At 57.0% G+C, this 8880-nt stretch overlaps 1 long non-coding RNA gene across 1 annotated transcript; it reads left to right on the top strand.

The window, feature by feature from the left end:
• The first annotated feature begins 328 nt into the window (after positions 1-328).
• Positions 329-2061, top strand: LOC123394803. The gene is made up of 2 exons (XR_006609538.1): positions 329-529; positions 1762-2061. It is a non-coding gene; the product is annotated as an uncharacterized LOC123394803 (long non-coding RNA).
• The last annotated feature ends 6819 nt before the right edge of the window (positions 2062-8880 follow it).

The following is an 8880-nucleotide window of genomic DNA, read 5'->3' as shown; positions in this document are numbered from 1 at the left end:
CTGCTCTCTCTCCTGATGGTCCCGCACCCCACCCCACCCCAGGCAACACTCAGAGCAGGAGCCCAGGAGACTGGAGGCAAAGAGCGGGAAAACGAACGCCACGCAGAGTGGGAAGAAAGTCGCTGCAGGGCGGACCGGCTCGGGAATTCTGGGGCCCATCCCTGAAGCCCTGACAGTCCAGCATTCTGTTCCTGCAGCCAAAACCATTCCTAAGAGGACCAGGGCCTTCCGGAGAGGTCTGAGCCCAGGGGTGATGTCTGGAGGCGCCTGAAGGGGCGGGGTCAGGAGCGTGTGGGCGTGGCCTCCCCCACCCCTCGCGTCAAGCACTAGTGCCTCTTCCTCCTGCCCAGCCCTTCCCGGAAATGCGCAGCCCTAGTCCTGAGCCCAGGGTCCTGGCTCCCGGTCCAGCCTCCGCACTGATGGAGACCCACAGCGGCCCTCGCTGCTCCCACCTGCCTTCCGCCCAGCTCCATCTCGGGCTCCCCAGTGCTGAGCAGGGCGCAGGAGCCTCCGCGAGCCTTTGGCGAGGGTATGTGTGTTGAATACGCGGGTGATCCTGGAAGAACGAACCGGTCTGAGGGGCCCGGGTGTCCAGGAGCGCGGATCGTGCTGGGCATGGAGCCTGTTTGAGATTCTCTCCCTCGTCCTCTGCCTCCCGCCCCCACCCCGGCCTCTCTCTCTCTCTCTTAAATAAATAAATAAATAAAACGGCCCTGAAGAAGACCTGGGAGGAGTAACCTGAGCAGTAACAATGAGCTGACCCAGCCCTGGAGCCCCACTCTAAGGGCTGATCCCACTCCCCACTGGGAGGAGGGGAGGAGGGTTCTGGGAGAGAGGGCGGGTTCTGGGGTCTGGGTCCCCGCAGGAAACCCATGAGTGGACACCAGAGCCCCACTAGTGCCAGGGAATGAAAGGCTTGAGGCAGTGAGAGGGACCCGGCCCCCAACTCCCCAACCCCACAGAACTCTTGCTGGCTAAACCTGGAGCCATCTGAGCAAAAAAACAAACACAGTTTGGGGCTATCCTTCAAATATGGATATAAATGCGCATGAGTCCATACTGATGGACTGACTGGCTGAATGAGTGCGTCAGAATAGGGCGGATCCCCCTCAGAGAAGATTTCCAAACAGCCTATGTGGCTAGCTCCCCACCAAGGAGACGGGGAGATGGGGCTCCCTCCCTACCCCCGAGCCTGGGGGCCAGGGTCCACAGTGACTGTGAGCCGTGCTGAGAACAGGTGCCCTCGACCTGAGGTGGTGGGGATGATGCTCGGCCTCTGTGTCTCCCTCCCAGCTCACCCTGAACCCCAGCCTACCCGAGAGGAAACACCAGACAATCCCAGCTGAGGGGCTAGCGGACTACAAAACACTGACCAGCGCTCGTCCACACTGTCAAAGTCATCAAAAGCCAAGTGTGAGATCCTCTCAGGAGGATCCCAAGGAGACACAAGGCCTTAATGTCTGCTGGTGTCCTGGGCGGGGTGCTGGGACAGAGAAAGGACGGAGGGCTCCCATGAGCGAACCCCGAATACACTGTGGGCTTTAGAGGAGCGTGGGGTCCCAGCCCTGGCACCTGAGCCATGACAATGTGACCGTGTAAGGCAGGGTGGCCTTTGGAGAATGATGCGGGGAGTGGGTATCTTTCCTGGGGCTCTGCACGGTCCTTGCCACGTTTCTATACCTCTAAAGCGATTCTCAAACGAAAAGTTTATTTTTTTAAAAATGCCATCAGACCTAGAAAGAGAAAACGCTTCCCTTACAGAAGTGAGCACCGCCGTGCGTCCCCAGCCACAGATGACCAAGAATGAGATGTCACCGTGGACTGCCCCTCCGCCCTGGAGAGAGCCAAGCACCCCCAAACTTCCGTGAACCTTCAGCTACAAAACACGTGGTTCCCTTGCTCGGGGAGCTTGTGTCGACCTGAGCTTGTGGACGTGTGGAGTTCCTTCCCTCTGTCTCCCCCTCACATCTGTGTCCTTCTTAAATGTCGTCTTTTTTAGTGAAGCATGGATTTATTTCCAGAAAGATGAAATTTCTGGGATAAAGTATGTGTCTGATTCCACGTCTCTGCCCCATGTGTCATGGTGTCTCTCCAGCTGAGCAGGAACAATGGGCACTGTGGGGGGCATAGGGTGCCAGGAAGGACATGACTGTTTCTAAAACATATATGTCTCTACTGAAGATAATGTGAATATTTAAGGAAAATTTAAAGCATCAATAACACCTGACCTTCATCTTAAGGACATCAGACATAGTAAACCATTTACGTGGTACATCACATGTTTCAAAACTGGACCGATGGACTTCGTGAACAGTGCTTTACAACAAAAACTGTGACTTACTTAATTTCAAACAAAGGTATTACCATCCTCTTCCTCTATTCTGTGTGTGATCTACTTGGCAAACCCACTAGGTTCCTGACATGAGTACCAGTCCCTGATGCTCCGACTGCTTTTTCCACATTCTGCACCGAATTCAACAGCACCATGGGGGGAGCAAGACACAGATTATGATGCAGATCCAAGATAAGCAGTGATTCCTGGGGTGCCTGAGGGGCTCAGCCGGTTAAGAGTCTGTCTGCTGTCTGTCTTCCGCTCAGGTCATGATGTCAGGGTCCTGGGGTCGAGTCTCTTCCCTCTCTGCCCCTCCCCCCTCTCATGCACAGGCACTCTGTATCTCTCAAACAAATAAATAAAATCTTAAAAGAAAAAAACGGGGACATCTGGGTGGCTCAGTCGTTAAGCGCCTGCCTTCGGCTCAGGTCATGATCTCAGGATTCTGGGATCGAGCCCCGCACTGGGCTCCCTGCTCAGTGGGATGCCTGCTTCTCCCTCTCCCATTCCCCCTGCTTATGTTCCCTCTCTCTCTATCAAATAAATAAATAAGTCTTAAAAAAATAAAGATAAGCAGTTATTCCTGCACGGAGCTGTGGTCAGGGGCCCCCAGAAGACCCAGGAGTCTCCCCCGCAGATCCTGGGCAGGGAGTGCTGACCGGGGGCAGCCTCGGGACTGTAGAGGCTCTGACGACTGCCGCAACCAAGCCGGGGACTGCAGAGAATGGAACTTTGCTGAGGTCAGCTCCCAACCGTGGCTGACAAACCAACGGCCAGGCCAAGCGTGCATCTCTTGACCACAGTCCCTATGGACCACCCAGACAGCAGAATGTCCCCACCAAATCATGCAAGAATGAAGCTATCGGGGGCAGAGGCCCAGGGAGGTGAACAGGAAGAGCCCTTCCTTGGAGACCCTTGGACAGGTCCCCATGCACACAGCCCCCCACTGCAGGGCCTGAGACAGAATCCCAGCTGGAGGGGAAACTTCAGTGGGGAGAGTGCGTTCCTGCTCACCGCATGGTGCTGTCGAATTCGGTGCTGGAAGGGCAGCTCTCGTGTTGTGGGGCCTTCCCCGCACCCTCAGTCGCACACTCCTTCAGCTGTGCTGAACTGTGACCCCCCCAGATTCATATGTTGGAGCCCTAACTCTCAGGCCAGGACTCAGAACGGGACTCAGAACGGACTCAGTCTCAGAACGGACTTAGTCTCAGAAAAGGACTGTACTTCGAGAGGGGTCTTGAAGAGGTGATGGAGGTAAAACGAGGTCCCTAGGGTGGGTTCTACTCCAGGACACTGGGGTGCTCATCAGAGGAAGATGTCAGAATGCAGACGCACACGGAGGGACGACCCTGTGAGGACACGGGGAGGAGTCGGTGCCCGCATGGCCAGGAGAAGTCTTGGGGGGTGGGGGACCGGCCCTGCCACGCCTGGATCTGAGGCGTCCAGCCTCCAGCCCCAGAGGAGAGCAGATGTTGTTTAAGGTGCCATGGTCTTCACCATGGGAGCCCACACAGAATAGGACAGAAGCCCCTGCTGCTGGCTTAGAGCACAACCCGAGATCACGGGTGCATGCGTTCCCTCCCTCATTCATTCATTCATTCATACATTCATGCATCCAGCAAAGGTTCACAGAACACCTGTTCGGGAAGATGTTGTTAGGTGCTTTGCTTAACATGGTTCCAGCAGACCTTCTGGAATACAGGTCTGTCCACACGCGTGTCTGCCAGGTCCTGTGTTGTACAAACATTTCCTGAGCCCTCAGCCGGTGTGAGCCCTCGCCTCTAGGATCGCCGCAGGGTCCATGCCGTGCCAGGCAGATCTCAAGATTCCAGAATGTTCCAGGCGGCAAAGTCCCCAGCTTCCACCTTCCATGCCAGGATGTCCCCTTCACCATCCCTGACGCTCGCCAGGCTCAGCTTGAAGGCTTCCAACACAGGGGAGCTCCAGGCTTGGAAGTATCAGCCCCTTCTCCCAGGGAGTGAGGAGCATCTCAGGCTGGCTGGTAGGAGGGCCTTCTCGGGAAGCCCTGACGGTGTGAAGATGTGCCCCAGGCCAGGAGTGGGCAGGGTGAGTACCCCTGGGGGAAGAAGAAGGAACAGAGGTAGGCGCACAGTGGGGCCCAGGAGCAGCCTGGGGTGGGGGCAGCCAAGGAGATGGCCCCGAGTGGAGGGGACAGCTGGAGGGTCCCTGCCTGGGGCAGGAGAGAAGGCAGAGACCCAACGCTAAGCATGGGCCCTTCCAGTTCCCGGGGAGAACCCAGTGAGAATCTCAACCGACCTGCACCCTGCCACCTCCGCCAGCCTGGGGTCCTGTCTGTGACACAGGGCCCTGTCAACTGCAGCCCCGAGTCTCACTGGCCCACTGGTGGCTTCCCTGTGGCCCTCTGCTCTGGGCCTGACAGGTAACTGGGCCAGCTGCTGCGGTTGGCCTGGGCGGCCCTGGAGCGTGGCAGAACGTGGAGCTCAGTGCCAGGAACCCTGGTTGGGGGGCGTGTCGGGGAACCCAGGTCTGACAACCATTCCAGGGGAAGCCCCCCACCCCACCCCCGCCACAGGCTCCGGCCGTCAGGGAGAGGACCCGCGAGGGCCAGCCCATCCTCCTCTTCCTGTTTCTAGCCAGCAGCATTGGCCTTCGTGGTTTTGCTGGGAACCATTATGAATTACAGAAGGAATCGCTCGGTGTTTTACGTTCACTCAGTGGCTCTCCACAGAGAGGGAAGCCCGCCTAGCAGGCCTGCCCAGTAGAAGGCTCTGTGGCCATGTTCCCAGGTCAGCATCCGGCTGGCTCCCAAACTCAGCCGGGGACCCTCCTGGCACAGCCCGGGTTGGGGTTGGGAGTAATTAGCTGTTGGAATCTGAGAGCAGAAAGGGGGCACCAGGGAGAAGACAGGCCAGGCGTAGGGGGTGGGGGGAGCGGCGTCTGTGAGCTCCCCCCTTACCCTTCCTCCTCCTCCGTTCCCCCAGGCAACAGGGGCCAGGAATTATTTATCAAATGGTACTAGTTTACAGAGGGTTAGTCAATGGAAGATTCTTTCTAAACAGACTCCTTTGAAAATGTAACATATAATTTATTTATAAAAACCACACACACCGGGTCTCAGGCATTCATCTGTTGCTCGCAGCGAGGGCCGGGCGCACCCCTGGCTGAACGCAGGGCACCCTGCAGGAGTGAGCTCGGGCGCAGCTGCCCCTCACACTTGCCTGACCTCAGACAGGAGCCCCAGCCTTGTTTTTCATTCTGAAAAACTTCAGAGCGTCCCTGTGCTGCACCCGTGAGCACAACCATGAGACGGACAGAGGGCAACTGATCCGGGTCTTCCTGCAGGCTGGTGTGGGGGGGGGTGCTGCACCCACCCCCCGAGTGGCAGGAGTTCACACTCGGGGGCGGGGGGTTCCCCTCCGTCTTCTCCACCGGGGAGCAACCTGGGAACACAGCCGGCAGTAATCTGGAATCCTGGCGTGGCCCAGGATTCGCTGTGTGACTCCAGTGAGTTAATGAACCTCTCTGTGCCCTGGTGTTTTCTTCTGTAGAAGTGGGGACGACACTAGAACCACCCCCATCTGGCTGTTGGTGGGTTCCCAGCTCTGTTCAGAGCCGTGTCCGGTGCTGGCCGGGACCCGGGCTCAGCGAACCACCCTTCACCTTGGTTCCCCCAGCCCCAGACAGAAAACAATCTACGGCCTGAGCTGTGGCTTTTCCCAACCTGTGGCTCTTCAAAATCACATCAGGGGCGGGGCAGATGTGGGGGCAGATTCCTGAGCCTGGCTCCAAATTCCAGGGCTGGGTCGAGGAATGTGCTTAAAAAAAAAAAAAAAAAAAAAGAAAGAAAGAAAAAACAAAAACAAAAACCCCTCTTTTTGTAACTACTGCCCAAGAAGGAGATGTGTATATATTTAGGAGGAGGGCTTTGTTACCCTGAAGCATGAGTTACCAACACCTCCTTTTTATTAAAAATGGTCTTTTGTGGGGGGAAAAAAACAGTTGATTTTAAACTAGTGCAGGAATGTAGGTGGGTGTATTCCCGGCAGATCTAAGGGAGGAATTCCAACCTGCAGGATTCCTTAGCCTGGCCTGTACCCCGGGGGCTCTTGCTGCCTGGTGCCCATCCCATCTGGGGCTCCCCACAGTGTTCTGATAGGGCTGGAGGCTAGGGGAGCTGAAGATCCTGATGGTCAGAGAGGTACCCGGGAAGCTGAAGGTTTTCAGCTGAGAAGCTTGCAGGAGCTCCCCTGAACACACCCAGTTGCCCCCAGGGGCAAAGGAGTGTCTTCAGTGAGTGTCCCCTCCCCCAAGGCCCTAGGAAGTCCCTGCTGCAACCACCACCACCCCCCCCCCGCCCCCCATGGTTCTCAGTCCCCAGTCACTCCTGTCATTCCCTGGGACCTACAGCAGGGCCCCACAGCCTACAGTGGGGACAAGTGAGGCTGGCTTGCGGGGAGGCTGCCGAGAGCCCCCTGAGGAAACCCAGTGCCCCCAGGGCTGCCCAAGAAACCCTGTGGCCCCCCAGATTATACCCTAAGACACTAGGGTCCTCCAGAATTGTATCCTGAGACCCTTAGACTGGATCCCAAGAAACACCCTGAAAAACCCTGGGGCCCCTACAGGTTGTGCTCCATGAAAACCCAGGACCCCCAGTCCCCTCAAGGCTGCACTCCAAGAACCCTCTGAAACCCCTGAGGGTTGCTTCTGATTATTTTGTGAATGAGATTTTTACTCCCAAGAGAAAACATCCCGACACACTCCCTGGGTCCAAGGCCGATCTCTGCTATGCAGGCCTTAGGGGACGGACCCCCATGGGTCTCTATCTGCGTCTTTGGGAGTGAGGTTTTGGACGGGAGCACAGGGCTCAGCCTGGCTTGTCCCAGCCAGGCCGAGATCACAGGGCCGGGCTGCTCTGGGTTTCAACAGCATTCTTCCTTAATAAGTAAATGGGTGGCCGGGGACCGGGCTGCTTTCCTTCCTCACGGGTTCCCCAGAGCCCAGCGTGAGGACACGCGGTGGTTATGGACCCCTTCTCTGCCCCATCCAAAGAAGAGCAGCGAGCAAGCCCCCAGATACAGACACCTGGCAGAAGCTCAAGGCCACCTGGAAAGACGAAGCCTGGCCTTCCAGAGGTTTCCTAGGGGAAGCCGGGCAAAGACCGGATGAGACCCATGAGGCCAAGGGGTGGGCCCAAGTCCAGGCTGTGACTCTAGTAAGTCAGACACTGAAGAAAGACAAGCCTGTGGCTAATCAACTCATGATTCAAATCAGACTTCATTTTGGGCCCTGCAGGCTCCAGGATTCCTTTTAAGTAGAGAATCTGCGTGTTCTACCATGGAAAGCCACGGACGTGAGGACAACAGACCACACACCTGCCACACCCGACCTGGGAGCCAGGCCTTCCTTGCTGCTGCCTGGCAGACCCAAAGGCAGGCCTGGGTTGACTGGGGGGGGGGGGGTAGGGAGTGGGGCCTGGGGCTCTCGTCCTCTCCCCGGCCCTGGCCCCTATGTGTGCCCAGCCACGTGCCGTGGCCGTCTCACAGGTTCTGCGCATGCACAAACATTCTGCCCTGGAACATGGACATCCGTATTCAAAAATGACGGCTCTGACTTTCCAATATCAGGGCTCTTGTGTGTATCCGTTTGGTTCAATTAAAGGTTCTATTAAAAAAAAAAAAAAAAAGTTTGCCAACCTCTGTCCTGAGTTTCTACAGCGTGATTCGTAGGTGAGAAAGTTGGGGCCACAGGATGGCAGGACCTGCCGGCCTCCTTCTCCAGGTCAGACGCACACTCCTTCCTGCCCCGGGGTCCGCAGTGGAACACACATGAAAACCAGCGCTAGCCCGGGGGGCCGCTCGGAGGAGCAGGGTGACCTCCAGGACCCGCGTCTGCCCTCTGGTATCAGCCCTCCTTCTTTAAGCTACTCTCCCTGGCCATCCCTTGACCCGCCTCCCGCCCCAAAAGAAGGAGGTCATTTCCCACTTTGAAGCCTCTGCGGGTCCTTGATCATCCTGCAGCTGGGACTTAGCCCTGGGAAAGCCGTCCGTGACCCCACCTGACTTTTCCCCTGACATTCGGGTGCAGAGGTGTTCCCCGAGCTCGTCTATAATGATGAGACGTACAAGCACAGGGAAACACTTCCCGAGGACACACCGTGGGGTGGGAGTGTCCCTGTGCTTTACTGTTCCCATTGTGTGTGTGTGTGTGTGGGTGTTTTAAAGATTTATTTATTTGAGAGAGAGAGAGGGCAGGGCAAGGGGGAGAGAGATTCTCAAGTAGACTCCCGGCTGAGTGGGGAACCTGATGTGGGGCTCGACCCCACGACCCGGAGCTCATGACCTGAGCTGAAACCAAGAGCCAGAGGCTTAACCAACCGACTGTGCCCCCCAGGCGTCCCATCAGTTACACGTTTTACTGTCTCCATTGGGTGTCCCCTCTTCACTGCAAAACAAAACGGAAACCTCTGGATGGCCATTCAAGCCACAGAGCGCTGCCTCCAGGCCCGGCCTGCCTCACCAGGGACCTCACCAGGGCCCAGAGATGGAGACCGGATGCCAGTGTTTGCT

This window comes from Mustela putorius, unplaced genomic scaffold (genome assembly GCF_011764305.1).
Source record: "Mustela putorius furo isolate JIRA1106 unplaced genomic scaffold, ASM1176430v1.1 tig00003845_pilon_pilon_pilon, whole genome shotgun sequence".
In the NCBI taxonomy this organism is placed as follows: domain Eukaryota; kingdom Metazoa; phylum Chordata; class Mammalia; order Carnivora; family Mustelidae; genus Mustela; species Mustela putorius.
The sequence above is the reverse complement of the archived record's forward strand: the minus strand, read 5'-3'. Positions and strand labels throughout refer to the sequence as shown.